Source organism: Malania oleifera, chromosome 2 (genome assembly GCF_029873635.1).
Source record: "Malania oleifera isolate guangnan ecotype guangnan chromosome 2, ASM2987363v1, whole genome shotgun sequence".
Classification (NCBI taxonomy): Eukaryota; Viridiplantae; Streptophyta; class Magnoliopsida; order Santalales; family Ximeniaceae; genus Malania; species Malania oleifera.
The window spans coordinates 50,456,899-50,481,514 of NC_080418.1; the positions used below are offsets into that span (position 1 = coordinate 50,456,899).

At 35.1% G+C, this 24,616-nt stretch overlaps 1 pseudogene; it reads right to left on the minus strand.

Moving 5' to 3' along the window:
• Positions 1 to 15,260: 15,260 nt before the first annotated feature.
• Positions 15,261 to 18,180, minus strand: LOC131149276 (G-type lectin S-receptor-like serine/threonine-protein kinase At2g19130; annotated as a pseudogene).
• Positions 18,181 to 24,616: the final 6,436 nt, after the last annotated feature.

The window sequence follows — 24,616 nt, forward strand, 5'->3', positions numbered from 1 at the left end:
TATGACTTTATCATTCAACAACCTAAGGGTTGTTTTCCTCATTTAGTCAAAATCTTCTATGCAAATATGCAATATGAACACGGGATTTACACTTCCAAAGTTAAAGGAAAGAAAATTGTGTTGAATTCTGAAATATTATCTCTTATTTTCAAAATTGCTCAAGGAGATTTTAATTGTCCTGTGTTTTCTCAGTCTTGGATCCTAGAACAAGGATTCACTCCTGCAGAATTTCTCCCTATGATTATGGAACATGAGCCTATTTATTTTGCACATCCTCCACTTTACAAGCAATTGAATTTAAAAGGCCAAATTCTTCATAAGCTCATTTCAACTAATATCTTACCAAAACAAGGCTCTTTTGATCACCTTTCTTATATCGAATGTTTTGTTCTTTGGTGTCTACTTAAAGGCAAGAAATTAGATTTGGTTAGTTTGATTTTCCGTTGGATGTGGACTAAGTTGGAATCAAATCGAGTTATTCTTCCTTATGGAGGAATTTTTTCACTTCTCTTTACTCAACTTAATGTTACCAACGCTTCTGAGTTTTTCATAAAGAGGACTCGATATGATTTTTTTAATGAAACTTCTCTCAAACAAATGGGATATGATAAGGGAAGTACCGGATGGTATTTGAAAGCTACTAAGTCTACACAAGCACCACCTACATCTGTAGTAGCTTCAGCTTCATCCTCAACCTCACCCTCTGCTCCAGTATCAACAGCAGCTCAATCCTCTTCCACACAAGAACTTGGCTCATCTTCAGAAGCACCTTCTTGGTTTTTATCCTTTCAACAAGACTTTTCTAGTTTCTCTTCTGAAGTATGCACTGGTCTTCAGAATATCAAGGCAAAGGTCACATCACTTGATAAACGGGTCACTCTTATAGAGAAATATCATGCTAAAACTTCTAAGAGCAGTGATCCCATGGGCATTAGCTCTGCTCCTCAGAGTGCAGATGATGATGATGGTGATGATGATGATGATGAAAATGATGATGATGAAGGAACTTCTGAAAATGAAGGTGATGAAGAAAACACTGAAGAAGAAGGAACTCAAGAAGAAGGAGGAGAAGAAGCAGAGAAAGGAGATGATTCTGTCAAAGAAGACTAGGAAAGCTAGATGTTCTCTAGTTTAGGTTCCAATGTAACTTTTTGTTTAACAGGATCACAACTTATGTATCTGAAATATCTGTAATTCTGCTTCAATGTAACTTTTTGTTGAATTGAATATATAATTGGCTTGTTATTTTTTATTAATGCCAAAGGGGGAGAAAGAGTAGTGCTTAGTAAAGATAAAACATAAAACCAACTTGAAAGTCCTGCAAGTAAATGGATTAAATAAAGTATATGTAAAATTGAACTACAATCAGGATTATGTAAATCTGGATTATGTAAAAGTACATAAACTGCAAGCAATCATATATGTGATTTTGATCTTGATACAACATATCTTGTGAACCTGATTCTTTGTTATATATGAATTACATAAATATATGAACTTAAAATTTTCTATGGCTTTTAGAAATGGGGAGTTCTTTTTACTTGCTTATTAATGTTCATAGTAAGGGGGAGTAATTCATTTTACATTTTATCTTTACTCCTTATTTGTCATTGTCAAAAAGGGGGAGATTGTGGGCCTAACAAGGTCTTTCAATTGATTTTGGTGATAACAAACAAAGGAAGATTTAACTTGAAAAAGGTTGAGTTTTGATATTTCAAGAAATATGGATCAAGTGTGGTTCAAAGCAAAGCTCAAATAAAGCTCGAGTATGGTTTAAGAGAAAAATAAGTTTAAGTCAAGTATGAAGATATCTTCTCAAAGATCCAAATAGGGTCTAACATATTTGAAGCTTAAGAAAATTGCTCAAAGAATCTCAAGAGCAAAAAGAACTCAAGCTTGAAGGCCTAGGAAACATATTTGTAAGTATTTCAAAAGGCAAAATATCTTTGAAATATAATTTGAAGCTTTTTCTAAGAGATTATCGATGTTTAAAGACTTATTTAAATATATTGAATTAAGTTTTTATTAAATTCATGAGAGAGCAAAACAGTTTTTAAAGAAAGCTTTTTATAAAACAGATTTTAGTAAGTTCAGTTGACTGAACTTTTCAGTTCAGATGACTGAAGTAGAGACTTCAGACGACTGAACATTAAGTTCAAACATCTGAAGAATTACTTCAGACGTCTAAAGAATAAGTACAGAGGACTGAAGAATTTCCAGAACAGGCAGAGAGTTGCAGCAGTGAGTTCAGACGACCGAACTTGCGACTTCAGTCATCTGAACCTACGACATCAGATGATTGAACCCTGATTTTAGTCAACTGACCCTGTATCCAGTTCTATTTTTGAAGGGTTTAAAGAACTTCAGTTGACTGACCTCGACACTTCAGACGACTAAACACTGTTCAACGGGCAAAAATTTTAAAAGTCTTATTTTTAAATTGTAGCCGTTTGAAACCCAAATTTTCTAACAACTTGGGAAACTCTTTAAGGAAACTCTTACAACAAGGGAACCTACTTGGAAGTCTATAAATGCATGGTTCTGGTGAATTAAAAATTTATCCCAAGCATTGAAACTCTTTCAAAGTTCTCTTGCTCTCAAAGTCTCTTACTCAATCTCTTGCAAAGCTGAAAGTAGTGTTGTTCTGATCTTTTGTTCATCAAATCCTAAAGAATTACTAATTTCTCATCTGGAGAAAAGGGTTTTGGTGAATTCTTTGAAAAGCTTCAAAAGTTTATTTCATTCTTGATATTTTATCTTTTGAAGTACATAGTTCTTATTTGTACTAATCTGCTCTTTCTGTGAGCTTCTCTTGTACATCAGATTTTGATATTTCTCTTGTAGATTTTGAACGATTCCAGGTTGTTGGAACGTTGACCAAACAAAGGCATATTTTTTGGAGAAGGCAGGCTCTAGCCTTGACGAAAGGAGTGATTGTAAACAGGTGTTGTTCCACCCGGTAACGGAAGTGCTATAGTGGAAACCTTTGGTATTTTGCCAAGGGCAAGGACATAGGCTGTGTTGAGACCGAACCTCGTAAAAATCTTGTTTCTTTCTCTCTATTTTATATACTTTACTTGCTGTGTGGTATGATTTCAAAGTGCAGGTAACAAGTTTCAAAGAGAAAGAAACAATGATTTCAAAACGTATTTTAGAAAGTACATTTCGATTAACCGTTTACGGAAACCCAAAAGGGAGTATGTTGGTTAATCTGCGGAAATCTTAAATCAAGTGAGGTGGATACTAAAAGTTAATTCAAAGCAGGTGATACATATTCACAGGGAAATCAACAAAAGCAATATTATCCTTGATTGAGTGATTAAATTGTTTTAGTTTTATTGATTGTCTTGTTTATTTAAATTACAAGTATTCTAAGGAGTGTTTATAAATTATCTGTTGTGTTCTATTCAGTATCTAAAGAAAAGGATTAAAAATCATCAAAATATAAAAAGATTCCAATTCACCCCCCCCCCTCTTGGGAAGCTAATCCTAATTTCAATGTCAGCTATGTAAACTATGTTTTCTAAGCCTATGACCATTTATTTAACTATGTATATGTGGAAATGAACTGATGAAAGTGAAAGGAATTCTCTGAGAAATTATTTAAGAAATGGAAATTATATTTTCAGTAATTAAATGCTAAATGTGGGTTGGCTTATTTTTTTTCAAGAAATATGTATGAATTTTATTGTTAAATTGTGTGGCATGAGTAAATGTAAGTTCTATGCAAATATACGTTATATGTATGAGATGCAAGTTAAGTAAGTAAAACATTAAGAATGAAATATGATATGAACCATGCTGCTTGTGTATGTTAAATGCAACCATGTAAATGTATGATAGCTGAAAGCCGTGTTAGCAGATTCTAGTGCATTTCTATATGGACTAACTGATGACAGCTAAAAGAAGCTATGTTAGCATATTCTATCACATTTATATGTGGACTAACTGATGACGGCTAAAGAGTAACTGTATTACGAATAAATGAAATGAAAATGGGATGAAATGACAATGAAATGACAATGGAATGAAATGTGAAATGTGAACGATGTAAAGGGGAAAGAGTCACTTAAAGTGAAATGCAATGCATTATTTAAGCTATGAACCGAAACAGATGTGAATAGTTGAATAATGATAGAAAGAATAATGTATTATGATATTAGAAGTATTTATGTTAGTAAAACATGTTACGTTTGGGTGAGGTAAACTCTTCGCCTGAGGGCTTGCTAAGAAAGGCGAGTGCTCTAGTAACTTCAGATATGGCAGTAGTTGCATAACGTACTAGGGTAGAGGGAACCTACTTGTAAGGGTGGGTAGATTCCTATCCTTGGGCCCTTCATTGGTAAACCTTTGTTTGAACTGTGTGAGTACGAGATCAATCTAATACATGAGGGCTTACTGAGTAAGGTGAGTGTCTTAGTATGCTTCAGTGGCGACCCTAGGGTTGCCTAACATCATAGCAGAGGGGTACTACTTGTATGTGCGGCTAATCACCCCTATCCTTATGTAATCTCGTTGGTCAAAACTTTTGCATGTGATTGATTAAGTTTAGAGAATGAATTCATAAATTGTGTTATCGGTTTTCAATTGTTAAATATTACGTTGTTATATAATATCATGTTAGCCACACGCTATTTTTAATATTTTTTTTTCCCTTACTGAGATGTGTCTCACCCGAATATGAATATTTCTTTTTCAGGACATCCTCGAGGTTGGGCTTATGGAGTTCGAGGGTTTAGAGTATATTTTGAGGATTATAAAGAGAAAGGGTATATTTTTTATAATACTATTGGGTTGTATAAAGTTTATGTTTATATTTTTATGTTTTAAGTCTGCTGAGAAAGGAATGATTGTAAATATTGGTTTTATGGATTGAGTTTTTGGAGGTCTGTAGATTTGTGACCACAGGTGGATGAATGGTTAATATGGATTATAGATAAAAATAGTAAACTCTGGTGTTATATTTATGAAGATTATGTTTATGTTTTTCGTTTCATATATATTAATTTATGGGTTATCAGGATTTTATCGAGTATAACGCATCGGACCCAGTATTAAGGGTTCTGGGCGTTACATTAGGGATCAGTCGATCGACGCCGGATTTTTTCGATATGATAGAAAGTCCTTAGGTCCCTAAACAAAAGCATAAACAATCCCCACATCATTCTTCATATTAGAAAAATTAAATTTGGCTAAAATGGACCTTAAATTGAAAAGGTTAAGAGGGCTCGAGCGATCGAACCCAAGCCGTGTAAAACGGCTCAGGCAACAGAACAAGTCAACATGTTGACTTCATGTTTCGGGCACCCGAACCTATGTTGAGCGTATCTTCCTTGGCACTCGAACTTGTGTCAGGTTCCTTTTCAACTACTCGGGCGCCCGAACGAACACGTTCAAAATGGGCTTGGGCGACCAAATTGGCTAGATCGGTTAACCGAACTTTGGACCGGGCACCCGAATTTTAGACATTTAGCTACTGACTTTGGTTCAACCAATCGGTCCTCAATTCGGGGACCCGAATAATTAAATAATGGTTTTGTGACTAAACCTGTTCGGGCACCCGAACCTTTCGAGTTAAAACATTTTTAGTAACGGTAAATGGTGTTAAAGGGGTAAATGGGGTTAATTTTTGTAAACATGTTTTAAAATTTTCTAATTATTCCCATTTAGTCCCTAACGGTCAAAAAATCCTCATTGCCTATAAATACATGTTCATTTGTAATAATTAGCAAGGATTAACATAATCATTAAGGTCAAATTCTCTCAAAATTTCAAAATCCTATTTTAGCCTATACTACTTTCATACACTCAAAAGCTTCATTTTCCTTATTTATCCAAGAGTTGTGAGTGTATTTAAAGTGCTTGTGCTTCATTCTCTATTTGCTTAAATACTCTCTTTTGATTGATTGTTGATTGATTTTAACTTTGAGAGTGTATCATTAAGTTCTTCCACCAATTTTATTTGATAAATCTTGAGTGGAAAGACTTCAAAGGTTGTGGTTCTTACATTGTCATTGCAAGATACCAAAGTCTATATTTTTGTGTGCAAAAATCATTTTCAAATTTTGCATTCAAACACTCCTTGTACTTAGTACATTGAAAATATCTTGTTGAGTTGTTTGAATCAACTAGCTAGCATATTTGAAACCTTGATCTGATTTTATGATATTCACATACTATGTTTCAAATATTGCTTTGATATACACTCTAGATCTAGATTGATTATCTATACATATTTGAGTGTTTAGCACATATTAAAGCACTAAGCATATTTAAATATCATACATGCCTACAATATTACTTGAGCTATACTGGTGCACATATCTGCTTGTAAAGAAGCGCATTTCCCTGTACAAAAAAATTTCTTATCATTTGTTGTATTCCAAACGTGGACTTGAAGATAGAGACTAGCCCTGTTGAATAGTCCCAGACTAGTTTAGGCCTAGTTAGGAAAGCTAGGTGTGCCATCCTGGTAAGACGTGTTAGTTGAGGTCAGTCTCTTGAATTGACCTAGTTATAATCGGTGCCGCTCCACCCGTTAAGTGAGTAGTAGTGGAATCCTTGTGCTAGTGTGGCCAAGGCGGGGACATAGGCAGTATTGGCCGAACCCCGATAACATATCGCGTGTATTGTTTACTTTTCCGCACCTTACTTTTCTGCACGTGTATGTTTATTTCTAAATTGTATAGATTGACCCTAGGTTGTATTATACTGTTGTTAAGACTAGTAGACCTAGGCGATAAATTTTAAATACCCAATTCAGCCCCCCTCTTGGGATTGCACTAAAACTAACACATTTTACATTTCTTACGTCCTTAATCTTCCTTTCTGTAGCTTTAGTGAGTTTAAATATCTCTTTTCCCTTCCTTTGTATCTAATCTATCATACAAACTATTGAATGATCTATGTTAACTAAATATGTTTTTTTGCATCTTTTCTCACCTCTCTAACTTTTCAAAGTTATCCATGTTTCTATATTTTTGCCACATTTTATACCAAATTCTTTCTATCTTTATGGCTTTTTGGACATCTTTATCCCACCACTAACTTTCTTTGCTTTCCGAGAATCTTCCCTTTGATTCAACTAAAATTTTTTTATTTTTATTTTTAATAGAGCTAGCTAGTCTACTTCAAAGAGTATTTGTATCTATCTCATCCTCTATAGTCTAATCCTCGTCATTGATAATTTTCTCTTTAAATTTTATTATGTTCACCACCAGTTCTCTTATACTAGTTTATTTTATCTCTTTTCTTCCATTTTTTAATACATGTATCCAAACTAAGACCCTATATTGTGTGGTTAGGCTTTCACCTGAAATAACTTTACAATCTTTGCATGATAAACAATTTACCCTCCTAGTTTAAAATATATATATGACTTCTATTTTGTCCACTTTTAAAAGTTATTAAGTGTTCTTCTCTCTTCTTAAGACAAGTATTCTTTGTAATAAAATCAGATGACATAACAAAGTCTAAGATCATTTCCCTAGGCTCATTTTTGTCTCTATAACAATATTATCTATGTATTCTCTCATAACTTTTATTTTCCCTTCCAATGTGTTCATTTAGATCTCCTTTTATGAATATTTTCGCGGTCCCTAGTATGCCTTATATAATACTATCCATATCTTTCCAAAATTATCTCTCAATATTTTTTGCTAAGCTTACGTAAGGAGCATAAGCACTGATGATATTTATTATCCCTTGGCCTAATACCATCTTAATTTTTATAATTATATCCCTTAGTTTGTTTACATCAACAATGCAATATTTTAAGCTTTTGTCTACAATAATTCCTACTCCCTTCTTATTTTTTTTCTTTTCTAGTGTACTAAAGTTTAAATCCTTATTAATCAATTTCTCTAGCTTTCTCCCCTACCCAGTTAGTTTTTTGAACCCAAATTATATTAATTTTTCTTCTAATCATATGGTTCACAATTTTCATGTTTTTATCCGTAAGTGTCCCTATATTTCAAGTTGCTAATCTAATCCTAGTTTCTTAAACTAGTTTCTTTACATTCCTATGTCCAGAATGATATCAATATGTTGGAATTGGTGTGATCCTAAGAGGGCAGTGAATTGGGTTTTAAAGAATTTTGGCTAAATTAAATATTTACGTCGATTTACCACATATCATATCTCATTCAATATAATAACATGTATAAAAAATGATTGAGCTATAAGTGTGAACATACATGTGCAACATATCTCATTTAAATAAAAGTGTGCATGCAAATTATTATAACTATAAATGAACAAGCATACACATAATGAATTTAAAGGGCATAAATTAAATGAGATAAGGAGAGAGTGACACACGATATTTGTTATTGAGGTTCAGCCAAACCAGCCTACTTCCTTGCCTTGGGCGTACCCCCCCCCCCCCCCCCTTTTCTAAGGATTCCACTAAACCCCCTCACTTAAAGGGCAGAGCGGAAGTCATTATAACCTCTCCTTACGGGGCGAGGTAAACCCCAACTCAATTATAAGGTTGAGCCCAACTTGTCTCACTTACGAGGCTGAGACTCCCAAGTTCAAATTTCGGACTGAACCCACTCGGTCTCACTTACGAGACTGAGACTCTCCAGTTCAATTAATGGGATGAACCTAATCGGTACAATAAAAATTATTTTTGTACATGATAAAATGCTTCTAAATACAAGCATAGGAGTACACATTTAAGTTCAAATATATGCACTCTCTTATGATATGATTTATGATCAATAGAGAAAAGGTGTTTTTCAAAATAAATATTCTAATCTTTGAAGAAAGATATATATGATAAAATGCTTCAAAGATTTGAACCCTCATAAAATATTCTCCTAAAAATATTTTTCAAATACACCGAAGAACCTAGGGTTTTCTTTTAAAATATTTTTGCAAAAATTAATATATATATATATATATATATATATATATATATATATATATATATATATAAGATCTTTGATGTTATATGAAACATGCAATAATAGTTTCAAAGATCAAATGTAAAACAAATATTTTTTCCAATGAAGATTTGCAATAATATTGTTTGGAAAAGATAGGATTTATGCTCAAAACGTTTTTGCAATAAACACACTTTAAAAATAAATGCCCAATAAAAATACTCTCTTAAAAAAAATGTTTTCAAAAAAAGAATCAAAAAGAGTTTGAAGAGTATGAAGATTTGCCTCAAAGAAAATATTTTGCAATAAAAAATGGTTTAGGGGAACTTTTATTAACAAAGGGTTTAGAGAGAATTTGGAGTTAATCAAAGTTACTAATCTGGAGTTATAAGAGGGTATTTACAGATTTTCCAAAAATTATGACTATTGGGGACACGTGGGTATTTTCCAAATTGTTTAATTAAAAATTAATTACATTTAAGCCCTTAAAAAATTATAAACCTGAAAGATTCTATCGACCATAGTAAAGGTTTGGTTGGCTATATCACTGAGTTTGGTCGATCGTGGATAATTTGAATTGCAAGTTCAGTCGACCATATCAAGGCGATTTTGAGCCCTTTATAGGTTCGGTTGACCAAGGCAAGGTTCGGTTGACCATTCCTTAGGGTTCGGTCGACCGTGGCAAAAATGAACTACAAGGTTCGATCGACTAAGTAGTTGGGTGTCAGACATGTGTTGGTTTGATCGACTGAGGAAGATACGTTCAAAATAGAACGATCGATTGTCCAAAGTAAAAATGTTGACTTTCAAATGGTTCAGTCGACTGTGGCAATTATAACGCCACAGGTTCGGTCGACCAGGCAAGTAAAAATTTTGAATCTTGGGCAAACTGTGGTTCGGTTGACCAAGCTAGTTATTACTGGTTTGGTTCGATCGACCAAGGGCATTATCAATGAATATTTTGCAAAAAAATTTGGCATCCGTTGACCGAAAGTCGATTTAAGGCTTTGTTTTTTTCTCAATTTTGTCCCTAAATTTATTCCAAAAACTTTGTATGATTTTAGTCTTAAAAAGTTTTTGGTGAAATGTGCTGGTCCTTAGGGTCTATCTACGGTCATTCTAAGCATTCAAACATATAATGCAGATGCATGCATTATTACAAATCAGAGATATAAAAAATTAAATGCAATACAATTAAAAACAAAATGTCTTCTTCTTTTATTCTTCACTCCATGGAATGCACCAGTTGAAGTAAGCTTTAAGTCTTCTAACTTCCATTTCCCTTTTGACTTATATGTGTGTTAAATAGTAAACTTGATCGAGCACTTAAAAACACACATAAGAAACCGGAGCTTTATCAGCATCAAAATAGGGATCAGACTCAAAAATTCAACATGAAACCCTCGCATATTTGACACTGTATCTGAGCGCCAACACGGCGCGTCACTTTGGGGCAACAACTTAGCCCACCTTGCCAACTTTTTGCTACACTCGAGTGGTATAAGTGCAACAAGTCGTTTGTATGGAATGCCTCAGCAATATTTGGTAAGGATTCATATCATACTATTCTAAAAAAAAATTTGTTTGTTGTTAGCTACCTAACACAACCTTCCTCCTTTACTAGGGTTTAGGACCAATTGTGTGTGAAATAATTAGGACATTAAGTACATCACAGACAAAGTTTATATCTAATATATCATACAAAGTGTTAAGTGATCTGTGTTTAGCTTCACTAACGGCCTTCTGCATCTCTTCTTGCCTCTTTGTACTTTCAAAGTTATCCATGTTTCTATATTTTCATCATATTTTATACCAAATTCCTTTTGTCTTTATGGTGTTGACTTTTTGAGTTTGATCCCTGATTTTGATAATGACAAATTGCATATTACTAATGTGTGTGCCTAAGTACTTGAACAGGTTAATCATTTAAGAACACACACATGAAAGATGATTGATGAAAGCCTAAGGAACATAAAGATCATACTGTCTGGCGTATTCCATGATCTGAGAAGCAAAAGAAGAAGAAGACGACATTTGTATTTATTGTAAATGCATTATTATTTTTAATTAAGTCTGTAATAATGCATGACATGCATGATATGAATGAGCTCAAAAGTCATAGCCTAACCATAGGGAAATCAATATACCATAGGCAATCGACCAATATTGGATTTTTTGGGTTTAATTAAAAAGCTTAGATCATAGAAGGACAATAGGATCCATGACCCTTACACTTGAATGCCACATGCTCTTTCACGAGGGTTGAAATTGCACAAGAGACCAAATAGGACATAAAGGACATATTTGTGATGTTTCGGGCGACTGAACCTTGGCAATATAAAATGCCTCGGTCGAATGAACTAGCTAGAGGTCAACAGTTGACCAAGCCTCGGGCAACCAAACCAAAATAAACATAGCTTCCATGGCCGACCGAACCCTGGTCTTGACTTTTTTCACCTTTCTCGGCTGCCCAATGCTTTAGTTCAAAATCACCACGGGTGATCGAATTGTGAGGTTCGGCAAACCAAATAACTCACCGGGCGACCAAACCTTGAACGATTGGAAAATCGCCTTGACACGAACTCAAAAATTCATCTTTTCTCTTTGTGTCTGTTCGGGCAACTGACCCTAAGGACCAGGCGACCGAAACTCTCAAATTGCCATAATTTAACCGCGGTAATTAGGGTAAATTTTGAACTAAACATTTCTAAAAAACCCTAATATATCCTTAACAGTCAAAAATCATCATGAGTCTATATATACCCCCTCCATTATTCATTCAATAATAAGATTAGAGAGAAAATTCTCCCAAAATTATTTTTGTTCTTCATTCAATTTTTTACTCTCTTTTTCACTATTCTTTTGAAAAATTCTTTATTAAAAGAGAGCATTCATATTTTGGGCATTTATCATTCAATGCATTTATTCTCTCTTTGATCTTAATTTTGAAAAAAAAAATTGAAAGTGGTTTTATTGTTTCTCGCACATATTTCGATTGATAAACACTTTCGGGAGTAAAACATGTTTACGTGTGATTCTAGCACATTCATTGCAAGAATTCATAAGCTCATTTAGGTTTTATTACAAAATCCTTTTTGGGCTTGAACCCTATATATATATTGGAGATATCATTTGAGAGTTCTTGAGATCTTTGAAAAACACATACTTTATATTTAACTTTCATCAAAGATCATACATATATTTTATCTTGGCTTAATTGAAAACAAAATCCTATTTTCTCTTATTATTCTTTGAAATATATTTTTGGGAGAAAATTTTTGTTTTAGTTATTTTGTTTGAAGTGCTTTATTATATACATCTAACTCAAAGATTCCATAACTTATTTTGAGAAAATCACACTCACTTGAGCTTATATTTCATATCATGTGTGAGTGTATTTTAGCTTCATATTGTACACATCAGCTTGTATTATAAACATTTATTTGTACAAAAATTATTGAATATTTTATATATTCCCGAAGGGTTGTCAGAAGAGGGAGACTAGCCCTGTGAATAGTCCCGGAATTGCTCAAACCTCATTAGAAGAGCACCGAACTAGTTCAGACCCAATTAAGAGAACTAGGTGCACCATCCTGGTAAGGTATTGTATTAAGTGTCGCTCCACCCATTAAGCGAGTCATAGTAGAATCTTTTTTTTCTTGTGAGCTTGAAGTAGGGACGTAGAAAGTATTAGTCAAACCCCGATAACACATCGTGTGTGCACGTTACATTTCCACAATTTATTTTCCACACCTATATGTTATTGTTTAATGCTCTCACTATTTTACACATACACTTTGAATGATTTTGAATTTCTGAGAATTGTTTATTTATTTTAATATCTACACAGTAATTCATTTGTTGAATTGGTAGATGTTCTATACAGACCCTAGGGTGTGGTATACTGTTGTTAGATTAGTTATACATAAGCATAAATTTTTTAAATACTCAATTCACCCCCCTCTTGGAAATACATCAATTCCAACATACGACTTTTTGGACATCTTTATCCCACCACCAACTTTCTTTGCTATTCAAGAATCTTCCCCTTGATTCACCTAAAATCTCTTTAGCTATATTTTTAATAGAGCTAGCTATTCTACTCTAAATAGTATTTGTATTTATCCCATCTTAGATCATTTTATATTTGGTTTATTTTATCTTTTTTTTTTTTCTATTTTTTAGTACATATGTCTAACACTAAAATTTTATGTTGTGTGGTTAGACTTTTACCTGGAATAACTTTAGTGTATGATAAACGATATACCCTCCTAGTTAAAAGAAATTTATTTGACTTCTACTTTGTCCACTTTTTAAGATTATTAAGTATTCTTCTATCTTCTTAAAGCAAGTATTCATTGTAATAAAATCATATGACATAACGAAGTCTAAAATCATCTCCCAAGTTTTATTTTTGTCTCCATATCCATATTCTCTATGTATCCTCTCACAACCTTTATTATCCCTTCCAATGTATCCATTTAGATCTCCTTTTATGAATATTTTCTCAGCCCCTGATGTGCCTTATATAATACTATCCATATCTTCCCAAATTTATCTCTTAAGATTTTATACTAAGCTTACTTTAGGAGCATCAGTACTAATGATATTTATTATCTCTTGACCTAAGACCATCTTGATTCCCCTACTCTGTTTACATCAACAAAGTTATCTTTTAAGTTTTTGTCTATGATAATTCCTACTTCATTCTTATGTTTTTCTTTCCCATTGTACCAAAGTTTAAATCCCGACTTATCAATTTCTCTACCTTTCCCCCCCCCCCCACCCACCCACTTAGTTTCTTGAAGGAAAAGTATATTAATATTTCTTTTAATCATTGTGGCCAAAATTTCCATGTTACTCGTAAGTGTCCCTATATTCCAAATTACTAATCTAATCCTAGTTTCATGAACTAACTTTTTTACCTGCCCACATCCATAATGATGCAGGAGCCCTCGCATATTTGACATTGTACCCGAGCACCGACAGGGCCCGTCGCTTCTAGGCGATGACCTAGTCCATCTTAAGAAATGATCCATGATTGCATAAATTTGCGGAAAAGAATTCATGTAGCCAACCACACCTAGTGGGACTTACGGCTTGGTTTTGTTGTTGTTATTATTGTAGTTATGGTTGAAATATATTTCAATAATTAGAATTTCATGTTGATTTAAATCATTGAATAGGCTTGGAATGTGGTTAAGTAGTGATACAAAGAAAGCTTTATTTGATGTAGGATTATGAGCAAAATAAACTTATGCAATTATTGAAACTTTGCATATGGAAGGATGAGATTGGGAATTATAAAAGTTTTAAAAGGATGTCTACAACTAATAATGCCCAAGTGAGACAATGTTAAACATTTATCTTATGTGGTCTTATATTGATTATAATTATATAAATGAATAATGGCATAAAATATCAGGTTGTTTTTCTCATAACAATTTATTAAGCTACGACATACTACAGTACTTTAGTTGCTTGTAATCATTCTAAGATGTGGATGTGGAAAGACAAGTGTTGAAGCCTAAACCTATCGGTGTATATCCAATTTGGGCTTGGGCTATACTTCTAATTCTGTAAAAAGGTTATTCTTCTTTCTTTTCGAGTATGTAATTCTCAAAGGTAGATAGGCTATCAAGGTAGAGAAGGTGACAAAGCCATAGATCGGTCTTGAACTTTACTCAAATTAATTAATGATCTAGACTTGGGAATTGTTGATTAGTGTATCTTACATTCGCCCCTTGAGAATTGACTCATATCAATGGACTTGAGAAAAAGAACCCAAGAAATAATCAACAGTGCACAAAGAATTAGATGTTGGATTCTAGTACCGGCTCTTAAATGGGATGATATACTCGGCATACCTTCTCAAACCAAATGCAATTTCATAAAAATTCAGTTGATTAACTAAGCTATGCATCTGAACTATTAGGCTGATTAAGCAGCACTCACCTTAAAGAAGGGACTTTGAGGAATGCACTTAAGGCCCTTCAAAGCCGAAAGCCAACTGCATGACAAGTTCCACTGCAGATAACCTCCCTACCTTGAACAAGGTATCACAAACCCCAAAAGGAGATGGTGTGGGTTCTGGGTAGAGCTCTGCTGTGCCCAAGGAACTTTATACCGAGATGTCGCAGGGCAGGGAACTTTTGTTTCACAAGGACTTGGCCATTTCGTCAACTTGGATTTGTTAGTATGTCTGTCTGCCTGAATTCCCCTAAAGCATGGTCATCCTATAGCACAAAGAATGCGGCATCTAAAATCAAACAGTATAATATGAGAAACCCCAAAATGACTAACAAAATAAGAACCAAAATGAAGGGAATCAGGATCAAAACCCCCGAATTTCCAGGGACAGGAGTTGCAATGTTAATTCTAAAACCCTTGGAAGGAAAGTATATTGAATGAGTAGATTTTACGCACTAGAGCAATGAAACATAAATAACAGTTGGAGTAAGGCTAACATCTGCAGATAATCACATACATTTACATTACCCAAGTCAATGAAATCTAAGATTTCACTGAATGGACAGATAGGTTGCTCTGAAAATAAAACAAGATACAGTGACAGAGATTTAGGCTTTCGTATAAGAATACAGAACATGCATACACTTGACCGAATTTGAAATTGCTCAACAGATTGTCATTTCATTTTCTTCATGTCTTTGAACCCATTGATGACATGGAGCTCTTCGTCTGAGAGGAAGCAGATGAGGCATTGCTCTGTACATGAGAGCTTTGCCTTGAGGACTCAGAAAAGAAAACAATGTGCTCTTGTTGATCAGCAAACACTTGGAGAGATCTTGGGATAGGTGGCAAGTTCAAATCCAAAACCCCCTCAAGAATTTGAACCACCAGGCCCATTGATGGCCTATGACCTTCTTCATCTTGGACGCACCAACATGCGAGTTTACAAGCTTTGTCAGCTCTTCCGCATCAGCGCTGCCCTCCAACCGCTGGTCTAACAAGCTCAGGACATCGCCGCCTTCAACTAGTTGGCTTGCAGCCCAAGTAGGGAAGAACTTAACTCCAACATTTTCAGAATGCTCGGAGTTTCTTCTTCCAGATATAAATTCAAAAAGCATCATTCCATAGCTGTAAACATCAGCTTTGGGTGTGATGGCTACACCAGAAATCCATTCTGGCGCAAGATAGCCTCTTGTACCTCTCATGGTTGTCAGAACCCGGCTGAATTCCCTCCCAAGAAGCTTTTCAAGGCCAAAATCAGCCAATTTGGGACAGAAATCAGCATCTAAAAGAACATTTTCAGGTTTTATATCACAGTGTATGATGCAGTCTCTGCACTTTTCATGGAGATAAGCCAATCCTCTTGCTGTCCCAAGTGCAATTTGGTACCTTGTTTTCCAGTCTAACACTTTGCCATCCTTTTCATGAAAAAGATGAGCATCTAAAGACCCATTTGGCATGTAATCATAGACTAGCAACTTGTGAATGCCGTCAGAGCAAAACCCACAAAGCCGAACAAGATTAACATGTTGGATTGTCCCAATTGTGCTGACTTCTGTTCGGAATTGCTTCTCTCCCTGGCTGAAGCTTTCAAGCTTCTTCACAGCTACAACTGTTGAATCCGGTAATATCCCTTTGAAAACAAAACCAAATCCTCCGCCGCCCAATATTTCCGAGAAATTCCTTGTTGCAGTTTGTAAATCTTTGTAACCAAATGCCACCAATGAACCCTCTCCTGCTTGCATCGATCTTACTGATCTCTTTCTCCTCCTCAAAAACAAAATGAAAACAATGCCCAAGAAAGCCACCACACCTGCAGCTGAACCCATAGCAATACTAATTACCTTTCCCTTATTGTCCTTGTGACCAGGTAAGTCAGATGAAGCAAGTTTAATATGCAAAGTTTTCCCATTACCATCACCTTCTGTGAGTTGTTGCAGATTCAACAGAGCTCCAATCCAAATGGAACACCCACCCATTTCATAGACATAAGCAGTGCAAGAACAGTTATTCAAACAAGTCGATTCACATTCTGCCGCACTGCCTACCGACACAGAATGTCCATTATCAGGTTTTTTCATGTTGGGACTCGGCAAAAACCCTTCATTTTTCCCATTAGCAGTGCTATTACTTCTGCACTGCAATTGGGTCTTCCTGACGCACCCACCAGAATAATCCGCCAAACTCCAATTTTTTGGAAACTTTGCCTCAAACCCCGTCAAACAGTTGCAAAATGGCATTTCATTCTCATTGCAGCTGCCATAACCGCCGCAAAAAGCATAAACCTCGCACTGCTGTCTCGGCTGGGTCCAAAACAAATTCCATCCTGTCCGGAGCCATGTCAATTGCTTAATTTGACCCGAAACATCCATGATAAATCTAGATATAATTGAATGATCATAAACAGAGTAGGTGAAATAGTTCTCATTGTTGTTTGACACATAGTTGAAATTATAGATATAGTTCAATCTCATTTCAGGAACTAAGCTGAAAAAATGCCCATTCCAAGTCCCACTAGTCCAATAAGTCCTAGAGTTGTTCCACTTTATGAAGTACTGGCTAGTTCCCGCAGGGTCTAGCTCAAGCGAGAAGAGACCCGGTGCAGGATCGTCATCGTTCTTCCATGATGTAAGAAGCTGATTTCTACCCGTAATTTTGTTCAACCCAATTTTACTACCAGGGAGCCAAGTGTGAGTTGGATGGTCAAAGCTCTGCCAAATTGGGGAAGATGAATTAGACCCACCCCTCAAAACAAAATTTCCTGTATCCTGAAGAACAGCCACCGGAGAAATTGAGCCCGTGGAGTTCAAATTTGTGGACCAAACAGGGGTTTTGGATTCGTTAAGGAGCACCAAGTTACCACCCGAGATTTTCAGTTCCGCAGAGTGTTTATCAGAGATGGGTCGATCTCTGTTGGCTACCCAAACTACGGTTCGTTGAGAAACCCTGTTGTACCAGATGCCTATGTAGGATTTGGAAGAATTACCTGGTTCGAAGAATCCCAACACGAAGTTACCGCCCGAAGAGACGATGGTCTTATCGCCGGAGAGAGAGTTGTTTGCAGAGATAGTGTCGGCACCGCGGGCGTGATAAGAAATGATAGAGAAGCCGAGGAACAGCAGAGATAGAATCACCCATGGTTTGTTTCTGGCATCCATGGCGGCACGAATTTTTTGAGCTCAACGCTTCAAGTTTGAAGCCTTCTAGTTTGAAGCAAATCTGCCTAGAAGAGCAGGGAAGGGGAGGAAAGATCGAAGTGGTGGGCAAAGTCGAAGTCAAGCACCGATTCTAACGCTGCTACATGAATACCCTTTTTGAGCATCTTGGCCTACTTTTTAGAAAAATAAAAGTTCCGGAGGAACGCACTCTATAATATAACAATAACAAAACCAAATCTACTTTTTCACCCATTTATGTGATTATAAATTATTTTTTTTTATTTTATAAATTTAAAAATATTAAATTCTTACTCGCTATCTCCTCTCAAATTATTTTAAATCTACTTCTACTCCTTCTACTATCCCATAGTAGTTAACTCCACCTGTGATGCACTTAATGTCCTAATTTTTTCACACACAACCGGTCCCAAATTCTAGTTAAGGAGAACGGTTGCGTTAAGTAGTTGAGAGTTAACGTAAAATTTGTCAGATCACTATGATATATTTTACTTATAGTTTTAAAATTTTTAATTTTAAATATCAAAAATAATAAAATAAAATATAAGTCATTCTTTACCGTCTTTGTATAAATATTCAAAAATTTAGAAGAGAAGTTGAATTGTTTTTAATTGTTTCGAAAACTGAGAATGAAAAAATAAAACTATCATTCACTTTTACACAACTAAGGAGACCTTTATATTTTCTATTTTTGAATTTTATGAATAATTATGACTAACAATATTTTTTATGAAAAAAATAATTATAAGAGTACAATACTACTTTATTTTTCATTTTCTGTATTTAGCAAAGTTTTAAAAAAATATTTTTTACCTGAAAAATATGATGACTTTATGGTGATTATTTTTAGAAAAAAAAATTACCTTCCTCTTTGGTATTCTTTGTTGATGCTCATACTCTTATTTATTTAGTAATTGGAGTTAAAATAATTGAACAATATCTATACTATTAGTTGGAAGAACACTATGCACATTTTTATTGCAGTTTTTTTTTTATCAAATATTATGAAAGAGCCATTCAACACCCACCTATACCACACAAAATTAGATATTAGAAATGGTAAATGGGTAAATTTAAAAATAAATATTTAAAAATACTGAATCTTTTAAAACTACTTGCTAACATGTGTAAAATTTTCAAAACTATTTATGATTGCAATTTTTTTATAAAAAAAATAAAATAAAATATTGTAAATAAATAATGTATGATACATGCACATGCATATCTAATCAGTGGTGCAAAATATATTGTCAATTGTGAAGTAGAATCATTGAAAAAAATAATGTTCAAAATTAGACTAACATGCATGACCTAAGGGTTGAGAGTTCGAAATTCCATAAAAAAATTTTCACAATGATGTCACCATGCATTTTGATGAATGTTTTTTTTTTTAAATGCACAATAGAAAAATAAAGTCTATATAAATTCTAGAATCAGAGGAGATCTATTGAACACAATTCTAAAATTTAGAGAATATTAACATGATTCAAATATACAAAAAAAAAAAGTGTGTAAATAAGAAAAATCAAACATGATTACTGATTAACCGGTAAAGAAATTAGAAACATTGTGCATAAAAAACATGCAGCATGTATATCTGATAAATTAAATAAAATAATGAATATGTGATTAAAATGTTGCTATAAAAATATATGTAAACTCTATAGAGAATTTGAAACTTACCAATTGAAAATTATTACTACAGTTGTATTTAGAATTATGCAAATAATAGATGTAGTTTCGTGTGATATGGTCAAACATCAATAAAACAAGTTTTAATTTATGGTTTCAAATCTTGCACAAAGATATTGTTCCTTATGATTCCATTTGGATCGAGAATTTTATTTAGAAAAAGAAAAAAAAAAATAAGAAAGAAACTCAGTTTTCACAATATTTTTTCTTTATTTAAATAAAAAATTATTGTAATATGAATAATAGTTAACAAATCGAATCTCAATTATGTCTAACATCAAAATTTTGTTTATTGATTTAATTTATTTTATTTTTATAATAATTAGGCATAATTTTATTTCTTTATTTTTTTTTTATAAATATTTTCAAACTTCAAATGGGGCTTACAAATATTTCTCATGAAAAAAAAAATGTATATTTTCATTACCATGAGGCAACCACTCATAAAAGTGAAAATGTCTAGATTATCTTCTTGAGGAAGCATGAACTCTATTTTTACCTCATCCCTAGTGTTGCTATAAAAGATCTAGGTATGTTAAAAGGATGCATTATATGTAAAAATCCCAAAAAGAGATATAAAAGATTAGTGGAATGATTTCAAAAATAATAATAATAATAATAATAAAATTAATTAATTAATTAATCAGATTTAAAAGAAAAAGAAAAAAAATATAATAATTAAAATTTATTTTTATTTTTTTTAATAAAATATATTATTAATATTAATTTAATATATTATTATGTTAAACCACCTGAAACTTCAAACCCCCCCAGTATTATCTTCATCTTCTTCTTCTTCTTCTTCTTCTTCTTTTCTTTTCTTTTCTCTGCAACTCTCTGAAGTCTCTCTCTCTCTCCTCACGTTCTCTCTCCCTCTCTCCTTGATTTCGTAACGGATTTTCGCCCGATCGAAAATCCAAAGATACCACTGGACTCCATTCGCCGCTACCGTTATTTCTACCGGAGCGGATCGATAGTAGGAGCGGCGTAGGCGAATTCCCTGGGGTAAGTCATTTTTCCATTTTTCTTTAATTTTTTGCAAAATATAAGCCCAATTAACGAACGGACACCACCACGAGAATCTAGGAATGATTCTCTACAAGCCTAGTGGGATGAAATTCTCATCGGGGTGTCGGGCCAAAACCCCAAATTTGAGGTGCAAGGGTTATTAAGGGGTTTATTTTTAATTAATTAGTATTAATTTAGAAATGCTAAAACATTAAGCATCTGGGACTGAAGTAGGATTTCTGGAATTTAAGGCTCGGGTGAGCGCCGCGGGTGTAATTTTGGGACCCGTAGGTAAAATTTGAAAAATTAAGTGGGGATGTTAAATCATAGTTTAAATATTAATTTGAGGTATATGGAGCCTAGGGAAGGTTAGATGAGTATTATTTTGAAGAAATAAGTTAATTAATATGAGGAAAATGTAAATTGCAGGAGTTAAATTTCGGGCGCCAAGGGCGTGAAATTTTGAGTCCTAACAAATTTCTTAGTAGTCAGGTAAGGGAATAAACTAAAGCAGTAATTTTCCATACAAATTATTATTGATTATGAGTAAATTTATTTTCAGAAAAACATATGTTATATTGTGTATTATGAATGAAATGTACTATTGGGAAAATACTGCTATAATGATTAAAATGTATATGTATGTATAAGATGTAAGGAATTCACGATTTTAGAATATGAAGTATGGTTTTTTTTTACAGCACATGTATGGCATGAATATTGTTTTACGTGGAATGTATTATGATTTGAAAAATTTTATGAACGAAACGTGTTTTCAGTTATTATGAAAAGATGAGTTATGTTGTGATGGTTTTGACGATTATATGATAAATGATGTATTTTCAGAATATATATACCTGAAACAATTTTGGCGCAAGGCCATATATTTATGTTATCGGCACGAGGCCGTATTTATGTTATTGGCCCGAGGCCATGTCTTTATGTTTTCGGCACAAGGCTGTAATTGCTATATTTTCGGCATGAGGCCGTAATGATGTTATATATATGATCATGTATTATATGTTATCACCACCAGGATGTTAGTTTAGTTCAGTTCAGGGGCTCGGTACCGTAGTTATATTGTAGATCAGATATCTACGTCAGATTAGTGCTAACCATCCCACGAGGGGATGGGAGATGGATAGTCGATGTAGCTTTCAGTAGAGTGTGGACGTCCACCTAGCAGTCCGGACCAGGGTGTGGAGGACTCATCGTACTCACAGACATATTTGATTCGGCAATGGTCGGCCAGCCATTGTTGGGTCCCGCCTTCAGGCTGCACAACCCGTCATGGGAGGTAATACATGACACCAGTTAGCTATTCATCCTGGGTTTGTTTTCAGTACTACAATTATAACAGATGATTTTATGTATGTTACGATTTATTAACAGATGTGAAAATATATGTTTACCCAGTACGATATGATGATGTTTATAGAATTATAAAATGTAATGTATACGTATAAATGCATTAAATATTCATGTTGCCACACAACTGTATTTAGTTTATTTTCCCTTACTAAGAAGTGTCTCACCCCCAAACTTAATTAATTTTTCAGGAACCCCTGAGAGATCGGCGGGTCAAGGCCGCCGTTGAGCTAGTGAGATTACCCTGTGAGAAGGGTAAGATTTTGTAATAGGGTCAGAGTTATTTTGTATTCGACCTTGGAGATATTTTGATATATATGAGGATATATAGAAGTACAGTTTTATAATGTTATAGAAAGCTTTGGTATTATGCTTTATGGATGGATGTTTGGATTTTATGTTTACTGCTGCTAGGTTTTCCGCTGTATTTGACAGGTGTCCCCGATACCCACGGTTTTGGGTTGACCATTTGATCTATTATGTGACATTTTATATTAAGAAATTGAGGGACGTTACATTTGGTATCAGAGCCTAGGATACTAGGTTCTGTAGACTCTAGAGTGCAGCAGTAATAATACCAGAGTATAGGATAAGGGGATTTGAGGTCTAGTTTTATAGTCTAGATGCAGGAGAGGTTTTGAGTTAAGTTACATGTTTTTTTTCACGATGGAGCCTGGTGACAATAGTGCCCACACCAGTGGGAGTGAGGGTGCTGGACCCTCGGGCGCTGCGGGTAGTGATTCAAATGCCGTTTTATGTAGCGTAGCACAACAAGTGATGGTAGAGATTGCTAGAAGTTCGAAGGGACAGGGTGGTCCATCTAGAGGCCACAGTAGCTCGATAGAGAAGTTCATAAAGATGAATCCTCCAGCTTTCTCAGGGGGAACGAATCCTGCAGTTGCTAAGAATTAGGTACAGGAGATAGAGAAAATATTTGCAGTGCTACAGTGTTTTGAGGAATAGAGGGTACTATTTGCCACATATAAATTGACTGGAGAGGCCGAGAGGTGGTGGTCGACGGTGAGAGTATTAGAGCAGCAGAGGGTTGTACCTGTAGAGATGACGTGGGAACGGTTTAAAGAAACATTCTTCAACAGGTATTTTCCAGCCTCTTCTAAGGAGGCTAAGATTGAGGAGTTCCTGAATCTAAAGCAGGAACAGCTATCAGTGCAACAGTACGCGGCGAGGTTCATCGAGCTATCTCGCTTCGCCCCGTACATCATTCTAGATGAGGCAAAGAAGGTACGATAGTTTGAAAGGGGCTTGAGGAGAGAAATTTATAAGCAGATATTGATTCTGAAGTTGCAGGATTTTACTGAACTAGTGGATAGAGCCATTATAGTAAAGATTGGTGATCGGTTGGAGACTGAGGAGCATAGGTAGAAGAAGAGGTCTACACCTTCTGATTTCCAGCAGGGAGTCGACCGTGTTGCATGGAAGAGAGGTGGCTATTATAGGGACTAGAGACAGAAGACCAGGAATCGCGGTTTCCAGGGTGTGCAGCCATCTCCAGCTTGCCCATCTTGTGGGAAGAGACACCTAGGAGAGTGTCGTGCTAGGCGAGGTGTCTGCTACAGGTGTGGGGAGCCAGGACATATGATAAGGGAGTGTCCGACACAGATTGGTACTGCTCCTAGACCTGCCCGAGGAGGTTATCAGGTGCCACGAGGAGGCCAGCAGAGGAATATAGCCCTAGCCATAGTTTTCTCTTTGACGCCAGGCGATGCTGAGGTAGCAAGAGATGTGGTGACAGGTACTGTTTCAATACTGTCATTTAAAGCTACTGTTTTGTTTGATTTTGGGGCGACGCATTCATTTATCGCCCGAGATTATGTTATATTGTGTGGATTTGAGCTTCAGCAGTTAGAAATTAGTTTGTCTGTTGCAACGCCAACTGGGACCGTGGGGGTATGTATAAAGGTACTCAGGGAATGTCCAGTGGATATTCAGGGGAGGTCTTTGTTAGCTAATGTGGTGGTTTTAGACATGCATGGGTTTGAGGTAATCTTGGGCATGGATTGGCTAGCTGCCCACTATGCTAGCATTGATTGCCATCAGAGAGTGGTAGTGTTCAGACCTCCAAAGGGACAGGAGTACAGATTCGTGGGATCACGTGTGTGCACCCCACCTCAATTATTATCTGCTATTCAAGCGTGTAGATTGCTATCAGAAGGTTGTCAGGGATATTTAGCCTGGTGAAGGCTGTATCAGAAGGGGAATTGAGGGTGGAGGATATCCCAGTGATGAGGGATTTTCCTGATGTATTCCTCGAGGATTTGCCGGGACTACCTACTGATCATGAAGTAGAGTTCGTTATTGATCTGGTTCCAGGGACAGTACCGATTTCGAAGGTGCCATATAGAATGGCACCGGCAGAGCTGAAAGAATTGAAAGAGCAGTTACAGGAGCTATTAGATAAGGGGTTCATTCGGCCCAGTGTGTCACCCTGGGGAGCACCAGTTTTGTTTGTGAGGAAGAAGGATGGCTCGATGAGATTGTGCATCGACTATCAAG